This window comes from Ostrinia furnacalis, unplaced genomic scaffold, assembly GCF_004193835.3.
Source record: "Ostrinia furnacalis isolate ACB-3 unplaced genomic scaffold, ASM419383v2 OfSCF0912, whole genome shotgun sequence".
Lineage (NCBI taxonomy): Eukaryota > Metazoa > Arthropoda > Insecta > Lepidoptera > Crambidae > Ostrinia > Ostrinia furnacalis.
The window spans coordinates 243487-260064 of NW_021131151.1; the positions used below are offsets into that span (position 1 = coordinate 243487).

Here is a 16578-nt window from a genome sequence, read left to right on the forward strand (position 1 = left end):
GTAAAATTCTGATGAAAAAGTGCTGGTATCAAAATGAAGCGGATTAATAATGAATCATGAACATGATAATCAGTAGTCATTATGATAGTCATTTAATTTAACCTGATATGAAAGCAATGATGCAACTATTTGTTTGTATGTTTTACTTTAAGGTTATGTTCCGTTTTTATTTCATTAATTTATTAATTGTGACATTTAATTTCAAATTTTATTTCATTATTATTAATTAATATTGTTTTATTTTAAATTGATTTAATTTTTTATTATTATTATTATTATTTTTTTTTTTGTGACACTGACATTGAATCTTTATTGTTTATTATGTTGTACGCTTTGGAGCTCATTATTAATTGTTTTATTTTATTTTTTATTTTTTTTTAATTTTTTTCGTTCTATTGATTAGTTTTATAACACAGCATGCCCATATAGTTCCAAAATACTGAACTGTCCTATGCATGGCATTGACGGTGGGGCGCCACCGTCAATACCGGATCGCTGCTTCCGATTTTTGCCATGTTGGAAACCATATAGTTGAACGATGGTGGCGCCCCCCTGTCATTGAGTTTGGTGGGACGGTTCAGCGTGGGTCATCTATACGCCCAAGGCGTCCACTGAAAATCAGTGTCCAGCCTGCTGGATATACTGAGTGGGCGTCCTTTTTGGCACATCGCCTTTATAGACATTTATAAGTATTATTATTGTTATTGTAATTTTTTTTATTTTATTTCCATATTAATGTCCTGATTTATTGTTTCCTTTTTGTGTGCCAAATAAATCATTCTTTCTTTCTTTCTTTCTTTCTTTCAATGCATCGATATAATAAATAGCACAGCTGTATTATTGGACACATTGACAGTGTTATTGACGAATCGCATTCGCAACTCTACCATTTCGATTTGATGCGGCTGATGATACGTATTATTATAACGATAAAAAAAGAGTGATAATATGTATTTTACTATCATGCTGAGAGCGCCTAAAACTGCCGACTAATCCTCATCACAATAAGCAAGCCTCAATTAGATGCAATGATACTACGCAAGCATCGGCAAAAAGTTTAATTCGTTTTTTAAATTCTGGTAGCGACTAATCGAAAGAGTCTTGTTGTGTAAACGCTATCCACGAGATGAGCATCGTCGATAGCCGCTATCTCCCATCACGACCGCACGTAATTTTCGCCCGATGATAAATGCTATCACGAGCCTGTGTGACGTGCTGCGGAATCAAACAACGTGTAAATCCATAATTTCGAAAGCACGTAATGAAATTCGAATGTATCGATTATGGTTTCGCGGTTCATTGGTGTTCCACAATAGGGAAAAGCCCATTTAAATATGCATTCATAATCGATGATGGTAAGCGGTAAAAATATTTAACACAGCGGTTTTGAATTCGGAAAATTTGGTGTTAAAAATGTATGCAAAGAGAAGTAAGAAACCAAAAGTTTGTCGTTACAAGCCATTGTCATTTGCCAGCATAAGAAAAACTACTTTATCCAGTTGTTGCCAAGACAAAAAGGGAAGTGGGACGGTACATTGAAATAAATGCCCTCGGCAAAAACTCCAAGAAATCGTCGCCTAATTCCACTCAACTATTGTTACGTCGGAAATTTATCGCGGGCGCAACAAAAGGCACAAAAGTTAGCCCCAATAATAGAGAATATTTCATTCCGGGTGCCGGCCGACCGACTAGCTTTGGCTTTGTTGGGTCACTTTTGCATAAAACGCTTTTGCCGAGGTGAACGACCGCGCTCTCGGTCCGTAGAATCGGTTTACATTATTTCGACATGTGTAATAATGTGTATCTCAAAATCAATGTATAGTAATAAATTGATTAATAAATTGGGGACTAGCATTTATGTAATAAACGTTAGAATGTATGTATGTAGAGTACAAATGGTTCATATCTGTATTCTGTAGCCGCTGCTAGCTAGCTTTGTTCCAATTCCAATCCAACTAACAGCTTTAGTTGTGTGCAGAATACAAAATAGGGAACTACGTAAAGTTAACTTAGAAATTAATAAAATTACGATATTGTTTGTTTTAAACTATCATAGTTGCGTGGGTTGCATTCTTTCAGAGGCTATTAAAAGATGATCAATTTTACCGCCATTTTCCAGCTTTCAGATAGAAGTTCTTTACTTATAATAATAGAATACACAAAAATAAGTAGCCTCCAAGACTGCCACAGAATAAGATCAATAACAGAACTGCTATATTCATTAATATTTAGAGCTATCTAGAACATCGTCTAGCTATGTCCTAGTATTAACCCATCTATCGCCGCATGCACTGCCAGTAGAATGTAAACACCGGCGTATAGGCTGCTGGTTGACAGGAAAACATCAACAAACACAGCAAACGGCTTTCCGCCGTGAGCCTCTTGACTCTTCCCACACATCCGCTGCAAGCGGTAACGTAAATATTGCGATGCATGCGCTATAAAATCTTCTATGACTTGTAAGTTGTGATAGAATTAGAACTAATATTGCCTCAGTGGTCTTGTGGTTAGGAGCGTACTCTTTCAACATCGGAGGTCCTCTATGATTGCATACCTTTTAATCAACATTACTACAAAACAGAAACTGTTACAGTCCAGACGAAAAGAAGAATGTATGAATGATAAGGCTCCTTAAAATTCAGCCGAAGGTGATAAAATTCGTCTTTATTTGCCAGAGCGAAACCTTTATCGTTCACCAAGATTACTCCCACCTGCTTAACTAGACTATCAGGGACATTTTATGGAGACACTATGAGTTCTAAGAATGAGACATATTGGCAAACGTGGAAACACAATAGCCATAAAGGAGATAAAGAAGAACAATTCTAACACAGTTCTAAAAACCTCCGAACAGGGGAGCCATAAATAAACCTGTCTGAAAACCTTCAAACGTACGGTACACCGTACTTAGTTTGAGACTAGGTCGTTTCAACACTGCACAATACCGTAAACAACTTTGCAGGATGTCTGCCGTATTAGACCGACACGTTGGCATTATGTCGTGGACCGTGATGCCACGTAATTGAGGAAACTTGCGCCAGTGAATGGCACATAAATAGACTGATAATCTCTATTGTGGACGCTTCTAAACTTGGCTTTGCTATCACAAAGGTTCACTTGATATGTATAGGTTTAATGGGCTGTAAGTTGTTTAATGCAGATGCTGCCTCATTTACGCGTTGAATAGAAGCACTTACGAAGCAGTTAATATGAGTTTCATTACAGCTAAGAGTGTTATAGGTTTTATTTATACATCGTCACTGGCGGCGTATGAAAGAGTTCTCGTTTGCATGCGTAAGCTGCGCTCGACACGGTCATTCACTCGAAAACCGACTGGCCGGGCTTGCCGCATCGATGCCATTAAACATACAACAGTAAAAGATGGATAGCATAAAATTCTGAATATTACAAAATCCAATTTTGAACAAAATAGGCAATGCATATTTTTATGGTCGATTTAATGACTACTAAATTGGATTCAGAACTTGTAACTGAAGTTTTGAATAAAAAGAAAAACGTATCATAATCTGAGATCAGTCTATAACGTGACGTCATATTTATAAACGCGTTTGATTTAAAACAGTAGGGCTGAGTTGCACCACTTAACTTTAACCGAACTATACCAGTGTATGTTGGAATTTGACAGATTTTTGACGTTTGTTAAAGTTTAAACTAATTCAGAAACTCAACAGCTATTTTACAATAATCGTGTTAGTTTTATGAGCATTAAATCTAAGCCAATTAACGAGTTTCCTAGCTGCTTAAATAAGTTAATTAACTAAATCTTAAGATGGTTCAACCCAGCTTAATTTATTAACCGTTACCTCAAAACTAAGATTAGCCTCGAGTCAAGCAACAATCGGTAACCAACTAATCATGTTGCGGTTATGTCCGCCGGTAGTCGCCCGCGGTGTATGATTATCGAAGGCTGACACCGGCCGGCTGCCGTTCTCGATGTACAGACGACGCGCGGCACGTCAACGTAACCACTGTGGGTTCTTGTGCAGTTGTAATAGGAGCGAGTTTGCAACAAAAATGGGTAGCCTGATGTGCTGTCGTGTACACTGTTATTGCTTGGGGCTATGCGTAGTTGCTTATCATGTGCTTATTACGGCAAGGACGTCGGCGGGTGGGCTATACTTGTTAACTACTGGTTGACAAGAGTCTCATTAACAAATTGCAGTTTTTTTCAGCACTGGCATAGCTCAGCAAATCGTTATTGGGAGAAACGTTCGATTTCTTTGGAATAAGCGGTAAGCGATAGTGGGCAAAAAATACTGAGGATGAACCATTCATGGACCAAACGATTGGCGAACCGTTTCAGAATCGAATAGATGTTGCTAACCACGCGGTTCGCAGCAGCAAATCTCTTTCTCTCTTTGGTATCTTTTGTTTATATCAATATCAGACAGAAGATCGAACGAAGCGCTTAAAACGAGTTTAAGGCACCCCAAATAATAAAGAAGAAGTCAAAGACCACATACTAAAAATTAGTCATCAAGCACAAAAATATGATCACAAAGTTAGCCGGTAAAATAACAACAACTGAGCACACACAAGTGAAACAGCGTTTATCGTTTTATATTTACCGAGAACTGGATTGAACAAAATTTTCCTGAACACAGTCACAGCAGCATACCTAAACTACACGAACATTATAACCGACCACTTTGGGGACGGAGGAATGACAAATTAATTTTAGTATCCTTTGATTACGAGAAATCAATAGAGAATTGCGTGTGTCAGACTCAAATACAGCAGCGTTATAAACGTTGTATTTAGACGACTTTGTAAAATTTTCCAAACAGAACACCTACAAAAAATATTGTGTTTCATCGCGTTAGAAACAAAAGTATGTTTACCTTCACGAACAGGCGTCACAGTCGCTTCTTTTTTGTATATGCAGATTAGACACCTCTGTGCGAGATGATACATTGTATTAGCCCGTTCGCGTCAAGCCGCTAAAAACATGGCGGGAGCAAATGCTAATTTCATATCTACAGCGAACACGCAACGTGTCGGTGTTTTGCTATCAATGTTTACTTACGAATGTCGACTTCAAACACGTGTCACTATTAGATCCAGGAAAGTTGAAACCACTGTTTGCCGGTTTGCTCAACTCCATATCCATAATACTAATAGAAATATAGTTACCAAACAAACTCGGAACAAAAAGTTGCGCAACTATCCCAACTTCGCTAGTTAGTTGCACCTAGACGCGTAAATCACGCGACAGCGACACAACTTCCAGATAGTTTTTAATTGATTCGCTCAGTTATTACATCCAGTTTCCCAACTACAACTCCGCCGGCCAGTTCCATTTGTTAGCGTTACTCTGAAAGCAATTTATTATTTGATCCGCGCTCGTTTGTAACGTTTTTAAAACGGATCACATCGTACAAAAGGCACGGCGGGTAATCTATCAATTTCAGAATTCAAAACGGTATCTATTCCGTGAATGTAACTCGATTTTAATGCGGCCCGCTCTGAATTTTGTTTCGCGTCGATATGATAATTCGCTGGGAGTTCGATCCGAGTACTTTAGTCAGCATTCTTCAGTCCATTTATCTATCGGTATTTCAGTTTCTCTACAACATTGTGGAATATTTGCCCTTTTGAAGTGTTGAATATTTAGTGTGTGAAATAGAGTCGAGTGTCGCGGGTGTTTTCTTTTGATATGGAGGCCAGTGGAGAAGCCTGTGGCATTTTCCTGTTTGTAGTGGCCATGGTTCGTAGATATACGAGGCATATCGGCGGTAACACAACGCGGGTGAACCGAGGCGTAAGGGTGCCGTGAGGTCCCTCCCTCCTTGCCACCTAACACCTACTCCGCTATAGCTATGTGAACGTGCTCGCTCCAATAAAAACGTCCATTAAGACTGTGCCCACTCAAGTGTGATGTTAAGTCAAGAATTAAATCGTTCAAAAGCATCGCGAATATAACATAACAAATATTTTGTGAGTCTAATTGGACGAATGTTTTATTTCAATAACCATATAAGGACTGATAATAATCAGTACATTTTTTGCTACTTAGTTTTGAAGATTATGTATTACAATAATAAGGAAGCGTTTTATCACGATTAGCGTACCCTTGATCAATTCCATAAAATATTATAAGCAAGTGAAACATGACGCAATTGTATTGAGGTTGACCGATGCTTGAATGCGAAGCGGATTTAGAGCGAAATATCGTTGTAACTACGCAATAGCGGAGTACACAGTGTCGAGTAATCGGCTATTATGTGCCAAACACAATTTAAGTAAATAAAGCAGGTCTATTCAACACTCAGATCTCCAAAGAAGCGACAAACAGAAAGTTGCTTAGTTTGGACTCAAAAGCTCTTAAATAGCAAGACAAGAAATGGCGCTACAATTACCAAAGTTATAGTAAATAAGGACTACATTTTCCTTTAACCATACAAATCTGCTTCAAAACTAACGTAATCGTTATCCGTAGAGTTACACTAACTATTATTTAGGCATAATAACAAACGCAATAAACCTTCTGCCCTTTCCTACTCTATGTGCAAAACTGCAAAGACGCCTCGCACACATACAAACGTTACACGCTTACAACTACATAGTACGTAGATGTAGCTATATCTATGTCCATTGTACACGTAATACGTTGACAAAGCTAGCCGAGTGGAGATCAAAATAGAGTCATCTATCACTGTTTACTCAGCAATTACCCAGTTGAACGCTAAAGCGCGGTACACACGATACTGCCGAGTCGACACAAGCACTAAGTGCCGACGCGGCTGTATTCAAGTGCCTACGTTTTTAGCCTAACATTAGTGACGTGCCAATAATATCCGTTCCGTTATTTTGGTATCCGACTGCTTTTTGGAAATTTTTGCGATATCAGCAGGAGCTGATAGACAGGAACCTAGTATCAAGTAAATGTTTCAATGATCAAATAAGTACCTTTTTACAAACCAATGTATTTTAAAAAATTTAAAATGGTAACCTTGAACCATCATCACGTCCACGTGGTTATATGGATCAACCAATCAATCCACGTGCCTGGTTTGTCAAGATTGTATGGATTGCGATACAATTCATAAACTATCTATAAAACTTTATTTGAAAGCGCTATTCCATCTTGTGAAAGACTGCAAATATGCATCGATCAGGAAACCTAATTCACCATAAAGCAGGTAATTATCAAGTCAGCGCGATCCCCCGTCAGAGATAAATCGAGAAAGAGTATCGCAAGTTGTGATACTCTTTCTCGATTATTAACGTTGCGATTAGGGCATGTAATATCGGAAGGTTTTCAATTCCGATATTGGATTCCGATATTAGATCTCAATATCGGAATTCCGATATTAATATCGGAATTGAGTTCATGTGCTACAAAATTAATATTTGGTTATAATCAGGGTTCGAAAATATCCGATATTTATTATAAATATCAAAATATCGGATATTTATGATATATATCCGATATATATCAACTTTGATATATATCAATTTTGTATGAAAGCCATAGTATATTTTATTGTATTATTCATGAATACTATTGCATATGTGTTAATACACATGTTTTTAATGTTTATACACCTTATAATCAGACAAATAAAGCAAAAACATAAAATATTCTTTTAAATACGGCAAAATCATCTAAAAAAATAAAAATCTTATGTCAAAAAGTACAAATACAGTAACAAATTTTAAAAGTTGATATATATCATCAAAACCGGCTTGATATATAACGTGTCCCAAAATTCAAGGATAAGCCGGCGCCGCAGGGTGGACATAGTCATGACTGCTTTAGGAAAAATAAGAAAAAAAATCTATCTCAATTATTTTTTAAGTTACACAATAAATTATGAAATTCGTCGAAAATTGACACCCCTAATGATATTTTACATTACCACGACTACAATTTTTCAAATACTTCAGTTTTTTTGTTTGTATCGGCAACTTAAGTAGTGCTGCTGTCCACCCCAATTCTTATAACCCTCAGAATCCTTGTAGTTTTTACACAAAAGTTAATCAAAATATGATATTTCCTTAAAATTTTGAACGATTTTTACTTACACTCGACTTTGACTCGTCGTTTTGTAAAAAAACAGTATGAACACTACTGCGGCAAGTTTTTTATAAAGTTGACGCAACTATCCAAGATTCCGAAATGGTATAATACTCTAAGAAAACTAGTCGCAAAAAAGATATGCGTACCATTTTTACAAGCATTTCGCTTGTAAGTTAGTATGAGATAAATCTTGCAACTGAATTTAAAACCAGTTCTCCTTAACCAATTGAGCTGAAATTTGGTATACTTGTGTAAGTACGATGACAATGCAATATTATGGTACCATTGAGCTGGATGGAGTATGGAGGTGGCCATAGGAACTCTTAACGAAACGGCGGAATTACATCTAGTTTGGGTTCGTTGGACTTGTCTTTTCGAGCACTTTAGTGCTAGATGATGTTCAGGGTCCTGATGATGAAGTCAAGAGGTGGCAGGAGCTGGCCATAGGAACTCCTAAACGAAACGGCGGAAGCTTATCGAGTTTGGGTTCGTTGGATTTGTCTTTTCGAGCACTTTAGTGCTAGATGATGTCCAGGGTCCTGATGATGAAGTCAATTATAATTTTCAAACGAAGTCAAGCTTGTTTTTAAATAAGTTTTTTTTATTACAACTTTATTTTAAGCTTTTTAGTTGTTTCTCAATCTCATGGCCTAAGTGCTCGGGAAGACAAATCCAACGAACCCAAACTCGATAAGCTTCCGCCGTTTCGTTTAGGAGTTCCTATGGCCAGCTCCTGCCACCTCTTGACTTCATCATCAGGACCCTGAACATCATCTAGCACTAAAGTGCTCGAAAAGTCAAGTCCAACGAACCCAAACTAGATGTAATTCCGCCGTTTCGTTAAGAGTTCTTATGGCCACCTCCATACTCCATCCAGCTCAATGGTACCATAATATTGCATTGTCATCGTACTTACACAAGTATACCAAATTTCAGCTCAATTGGTTAAGGAGAACTGGTTTTAAATTCAGTTGCAAGATTTATCCCATACTAACTAACAAGCGAAGTGCTTGTAAAAATGGTACGCATATTTTTTTTGCGACTAGTTTTCTTAGTGTATTATACCATTTCGGAATCTTGGATAGTTGCGTCAACTTTTTAAAAAACTTGCCGCGGTAGTGTTCATACTGTTTATTTACAAAACGACGAGTCAAAGTGGAGTGTAAGTAAAAATCGTTCAAAATTTTAAGGAAATATTATATTTTGATTAACTTTTGTGTAAAAACTGCAAGGATTCTGAGGGTTTTAAGAATTGGGGTGGACAGCAGCACTACTTAAGTTGCCGATACAAACAAAAAAACTGAAGTATTTGAAAAATTGCAGTCGTGGTAATGTAAAATATCATAAGGGGTGTCAATTTTCGACGAATTTCATAATTTATTGTGTAACTTAAAAAATAATTGAGATAGATTTTTTTTCTTATTTTTCCTAAAGCAGTCATGACTAGGTCCACCCTGCGGCGCCGGCTTATCCTTGAATTTTGGGACACGTTGTATATCGGATATATATCCGATATATATCTTGATATATATCCCTTGATATATATCCTCGAACCCTGGTTATAATCGTAAGAATTCTGGATTGTTTGCAATAAAATAATGATTTTAATCAAAATCTTAAATTTGGTACAAAACAGCACTTCATAAAAACCATTTTTACTTTATGGGAATCCATTGCAGTTGGTTTTTTATGTGCCAAGAGGCAAACGAGCAGACGGATCACCTGATAATTAATGGTTACTGATAATGAGCCTATATGGACTAGCAAATAAATTAAAGTGTTTTTGTAAAATCACAGGTATCAAACAAACTTTTACTCCTTCATTATATTACCCTGTTTTATGTTGGCGGAACGAATTTTAGAGTCATTCAAATCACGTGTTACAAAAATTGTAGAGACTGGTAAAAAACTTGAATATGCTTGTAATTTGTTCCTTTTTGATTATCGATGTACAACTCACAAAAGCACGAGCCATCATCATCATCATGTCAGCCATAGGACGTCCACTGCTGAACACAGGCTCCGATGCTGACTTTCACAATGGCCGGTTGGTGGCTACCTATATCCAGCGCCTTCCTGCTACCTTTATGAGGTCGTCGGTCCACCTTGTGGTTATGAGTCCTACGCTGCGCTTTCCGGTACGTGGCCTCCACTTCAGAACATTGCTGCCTCATCGTCCGTCTGTTTTGCGTACTAAGGCAGAACCGTTGGAAGACCTTATCACAATGCTCGAAGACCTTAATCGAGTTTCCCAACAGGGAGGCCTTCGGATGAATATGGAAAAAACTAAGCTTATGTCGAATGTCCATGTTGCTCCTTACCCAGTTTCGGTTAGGAGCTCGATTCTCGAGATTGTTGACAAGTAAGTATGTCTATCTCGGACAAACGATCAGCTAGGTAGTTAGATGCAATTTCGAGAAAGAGGTAAATCGTGGAATACAAGGACGAAAGTCTTCAATTAGTGTGTGTTACCAGTGATGATATACGGCTCGAAAACGTGGCCTTTGAATATAGGGCACATCGTGCTATGGAGAGGGATAAGCTTGGTATTTCTTTACGAGATCTAATCAGAAATGAGGAGCTCCGTAAACTAACTAAGGTCGCTGACATAGCCCGACGGATTAGCAAGCTGAAGTGGCAATGGGCAGATTTAGAACAAGTTAAATTAACCATAAATAGTAAAGACTAGAGGCCGCCCGCGACTTCGTACGCGTGGATCCTGTTTTGCCCCTTTTCCCGAATTTTCTTTGCTATAAACCTCACGGAGCTTGAGACCTTTCCAACGAATGCAAAACCGTGGAAATCGGTTCGTGCGTTCTGGAGTTATAGCGTCAGGGAGGAAAACCCGACTTATTTTTATATAGTAGATATTAAAATATTTGCAGTGGAACAAAAAGTGATGGTGAGAGACAGTAGAAAATCATTGATCTTTGCCAATCATGTACTTTGGACTTTGTGGCAGGTTGTGGCGAGTTTAAACGCTTTGTTTAAAATGTCAATTAAAACTTTTATCTGATTCCGATATTGGGTCGCTCAATATCGGAATTGAAATATCGGATCTCGCAGTCCGAGATTCCGATATTACGAGATTCCGAGATTCCGATATTCATGCCCTAGTTGCGATTCGCAACGTTAATTAATATCCGTTACTCGGATACACTCGCGGGCATCACTAACACGTAGTTATTATCGAGTCTGCAAGCGTCGCCGGAGATCACGTAGGGGACCGGTCGTCGTGAGAGGCCGCCTCCGCCGGCCGGCCTGTGTTAAATTACCGACTAAGGCCCGCTGCGATCGTGATCGTAAAAATGTGCAAGTTAACGGAAAATCTGTATGTACCCACACCACATACATACCGACCTCCCGGCGAATAACCGGTAAGAGGTGCTGAGCTTTTTGTTTTTCGAAACTCGCTTGCGTGTCAGCGACTTTCTTTTGTTATGGCCAGCAATAAAACATCTGCGAATCGGTCACATTTCTTTAACGTTGATTAATTAAAACAACCGAACCAGAACGCGTACTGCACAACTGTTAGGGGTCATCCATAAAGTACGTCACACGTAAATAGGGGGGGAGGGGGTTGACAAAGTGTGACATGGTGTGACAAGGGGTGGGAGGGGTCCTAAGTTTTGTGACATCACATTTCAATTGTTTCAAATATTTGATATAATGTTGATTTCATTAAAAAAAAGTACTTAATTTAAATTAAAATAAAACTAATTTCGGAACTGCTGTTAATTTAATAATTTTTCGATGTGAAATTGTGAAAACATGTGACGTCACACTAGGGAGGGGGGGTCTCAGAAATGTGACCACCTGTGACATGGACGGAGGGGGGGTCAAAAAATCATGAAATTCGTGTGACGTACTTTATGGATGGCCCCNTAATCGAGTTTCCCAACAGGGAGGCCTTCGGATGAATATGGAAAAAACTAAGCTTATGTCGAATGTCCATGTTGCTCCTTACCCAGTTTCGGTTAGGAGCTCGATTCTCGAGATTGTTGACAAGTAAGTATGTCTATCTCGGACAAACGATCAGCTAGGTAGTTAGATGCAATTTCGAGAAAGAGGTAAATCGTGGAATACAAGGACGAAAGTCTTCAATTAGTGTGTGTTACCAGTGATGATATACGGCTCGAAAACGTGGCCTTTGAATATAGGGCACATCGTGCTATGGAGAGGGATAAGCTTGGTATTTCTTTACGAGATCTAATCAGAAATGAGGAGCTCCGTAAACTAACTAAGGTCGCTGACATAGCCCGACGGATTAGCAAGCTGAAGTGGCAATGGGCAGATTTAGAACAAGTTAAATTAACCATAAATAGTAAAGACTAGAGGCCGCCCGCGACTTCGTACGCGTGGATCCTGTTTTGCCCCTTTTCCCGAATTTTCTTTGCTATAAACCTCACGGAGCTTGAGACCTTTCCAACGAATGCAAAACCGTGGAAATCGGTTCGTGCGTTCTGGAGTTATAGCGTCAGGGAGGAAAACCCGACTTATTTTTATATAGTAGATATTAAAATATTTGCAGTGGAACAAAAAGTGATGGTGAGAGACAGTAGAAAATCATTGATCTTTGCCAATCATGTACTTTGGACTTTGTGGCAGGTTGTGGCGAGTTTAAACGCTTTGTTTAAAATGTCAATTAAAACTTTTATCTGATTCCGATATTGGGTCGCTCAATATCGGAATTGAAATATCGGATCTCGCAGTCCGAGATTCCGATATTACGAGATTCCGAGATTCCGATATTCATGCCCTAGTTGCGATTCGCAACGTTAATTAATATCCGTTACTCGGATACACTCGCGGGCATCACTAACACGTAGTTATTATCGAGTCTGCAAGCGTCGCCGGAGATCACGTAGGGGACCGGTCGTCGTGAGAGGCCGCCTCCGCCGGCCGGCCTGTGTTAAATTACCGACTAAGGCCCGCTGCGATCGTGATCGTAAAAATGTGCAAGTTAACGGAAAATCTGTATGTACCCACACCACATACATACCGACCTCCCGGCGAATAACCGGTAAGAGGTGCTGAGCTTTTTGTTTTTCGAAACTCGCTTGCGTGTCAGCGACTTTCTTTTGTTATGGCCAGCAATAAAACATCTGCGAATCGGTCACATTTCTTTAACGTTGATTAATTAAAACAACCGAACCAGAACGCGTACTGCACAACTGTTAGGGGTCATCCATAAAGTACGTCACACGTAAAGAGGGGGGGAGGGGGTTGACAAAGTGTGACATGGTGTGACAAGGGGTGGGAGGGGTCCTAAGTTTTGTGACATCACATTTCAATTGTTTCAAATATTTGATATAATGTTGATTTCATTAAAAAAAAGTACTTAATTTAAATTAAAATAAAACTAATTTCGGAACTGCTGTTAATTTAATAATTTTTCGATGTGAAATTGTGAAAACATGTGACGTCACACTAGGGAGGGGGGGTCTCAGAAATGTGACCACCTGTGACATGGACGGAGGGGGGGGGGGGGGCAAAAAATCATGAAATTCGTGTGACGTACTTTATGGATGGCCCCTTACACAACTAATTGAACTAACAGACGCAATTAAGAATTTCATATTACACGGATATTTTTCCGTTGCATATAAACTAGGTATTCATATTCCGCACGTCAACATAAAGATGCCTATCGCAATTACTTATCCATATAAGAGCGTGTCGCGACTGTTATTGTCTTTGTGAGGCTTACGCTTGATAAGATTACAATAATGAATGTGACATTCAAGTGTGCCTGTGTGAATCAACGCGTTTCCAAGAGCCGCTGGGGCGGGTCGGGTGTAGGCATAGCCTGGCTGGTATGTACATGTAGAATCGCATACGTGGTAACGCTATTCACATCGGATGCATGTAGGCCGAGCGCCCATTCAGCCGTCGCAAAATGAAACTGAATGCCATTTCATCTCAAGATGCGCCTCTCGCCACAGATCGGCGGGGTCACGGGTGGGGGAGGGGAGCCGCCCGGCAACTGCGCCATAACTTGCCGCGCACGTACAACCAGACAATCGCAATTATTATTAACAGATATACGTTTAATGATCGTGTGTGCCGCGCTCAAACGGCCCGATGTAATTTTAACGTCGCAAGCGCGCGCGATTGTAGTGTTTCCGTCATTGCGGCTTTCGTGTGAGAATCGCTTGAGTGCGGCGGTGAATGTGTCGTTTCGGGGTGGGAATTAGCGGGAAGACGGCGCCGGGTGTGCGGGGGTGGGCAAGGGGGGAGGGGGGTCAAGTTCTTGCGGAGTGAGTTAGCAGTCTCGATGATTTGTAGCGCGGTTAACATTCATCTAGCGGACTGTAGAGACACCGGGCATAACTCATGGGAACAAAGACAGATCGCAATGGCAAGCGATATGAAAACGCGTCACCGGTGGGTATGGCCGATGGGATGTGCCGGGGTTCGATGAGACACCACTGCATGTATGTACTCTATACATACAGGTACGCTAGTGTGCGTGCGCCGCGTGGCGGCAGGCCTGGCTCACTCCGCGCGGTACATCCGATAATTACCTACAGCGAAGCGCCCCGCCGGCGGGTATTATATCAGTCGAGTGTCACGCGCGCGCCCGTCAGGACGCTGGCGTGCGTTGTAGTACCTAATTCTATGATCGAAGTATTATTTAAAAATGGACATAAAGAGAAAGAAATATTATTGTGCGGCGTTCGGGTGTTTAAATTCGAAAAGAAATCTACCGGATTTATCTTTTTTTTCGCTTCCCAAAGATGCTGAAAGGTATGTTGGCCATGTAGGTAATCAATAATTCTTAGGATAGTATAGGAACCTAACCTACCATGACTACTGCTCAGAATGCGTTCGTTCGTTTCAGTCAAAAATGACGTCCACTGCTGGACAAAGGCCTCTCCCAAGGTTTTCCATAATCAATGCGTACTTACCTACATACGTACCTCATTACAAATAAGTAGATTAATTATTTTTTTACTAGACACTACTAGACAGCAACCCTAACAGCGTAAGAAGAGTTCAGAGGCACGCGATAGAAAGAGACAAAACTTGTAGGTGAATAAAATTGTAGGTACCTAGTGCTGTGCGAGCTGAATTCCACTGTATCGCGTCGTAGCAAGACTCGCATTTATTTAAATCGTCTTGCGGAGTAATCCTTCTGTAGCTGTACTATTACTTATTCTGTGGTGGCGGACAATGCCACCCGCGCGACACCGCATTCTTTGCCGAAACTCGAACGCCCCAATACGCAAACACGAAATTAGACTGGAGGAATTTTGCCTTCCACGAACGCCGACTTTGAATTGGGATATCGATTTTTTTCCTCAATTCAGAATCAATTTTGTTTTATGAAGGCAGTACAAGAGAAAAAGGAATTATTTACCGAGTTCAAGAGCTAAATTTGGAAACTTGTTGATTTATCACGTAATTCACGGCTTAGTTGGCGCAACAAATCGGTAATTAATTTGTCGGCAGACTCGCAAAAACGTTAGGACTTCGGAATTAACGAACTAACAATACTCGGAAAGTTCAAATATTGGCTTCTTAACATAAAGTCGTTTCTAACTATAAATTAGTATTGACCTCAAATAGCGTTGAGAGTTGAGACTAATTAAATTTGCAAGCACGGCAAACGAGAGACGATGTAATAATTCACAACTAATCTGATATAGATGGTAAACAAACTTACTTTGTAGTCCAATTTGATCCAACAGCGACTATAACCTGGAACAAAATAAGGGCAAATTAGTATCATGTTCAATTTGTTAAACAACCAACAGACACAGAGAGAGCCTGGGAATGCTTTGAAGCTCGCTAAAGATAGCGAAGTCTGAAATCCTATTTATGGTTAGACGGTCGTTCGGCTTTTAGCAACAATGGAAATCAAGAAACATAAATTAAAGCATAAACGTAGGCTTAGATGAAACTGCTAACTCTACCTACTGCAAAAATATTTACGAAAGTATATCTACTATTCCGGAGGTTGCGGGTTCGATTCCCGCACAGTACAAACATTTGTGTGCATGAACATATTTGTTTGTATTGGACTGGGTGTTTTCTATGTATAATAAGTATGTATTTACAAAAAAAAAAAACGTATTTAAGTATGTTTATATCCGTTCTCTAGTACCCATAGTACAAGCTTTGCTTAGTTTGGGACTAGAAGCGCAGTGTAAAATGTCCAAGGATATTTATTTATTATTTATTATTATTATTATTTAAGTACATATTGTGTAATATGTAATATTGTACGATGTGGAAGTCGTTGGGGGAGGCCTATGTTCAGCAGTGGACGTCCTGTGGCTGAAATGATGATGATGATGATGATATTGTCAGAGCTCTATATTTTTAGACGAAAAATTTCCTTGCTTAGTAGTAGGATTACAAGGACGCTGAACTTCTATTCTTAGAGATTCCGCCGTTCTGTTTACTAAAAATCTAAGAACTTGTAGAAAGTGACATTTATATGGCTTCATCAATAAAGGTTTCTCCAGTAGAGCGAGCGTGTTAGTTCAAAATTGATCTTCCTTCAATACGATGAAGATGTAGGTGTA

The 16578-nt window shown here is 39.5% G+C and overlaps 1 protein-coding gene across 1 annotated transcript in view; it reads right to left on the minus strand.

The window, feature by feature from the left end:
* The window catches only part of CtBP (C-terminal binding protein), a 114759-nt gene that overhangs the window by 54932 nt on the left and 43249 nt on the right, over positions 1 to 16578 (minus strand). Inside the window, exon 2 of the mRNA XM_028301310.1 lies at positions 15714 to 15748. The gene's annotated coding sequence lies outside the window, so the exon portion shown is untranslated. The remainder of the gene's footprint in view (positions 1 to 15713; positions 15749 to 16578) is intronic.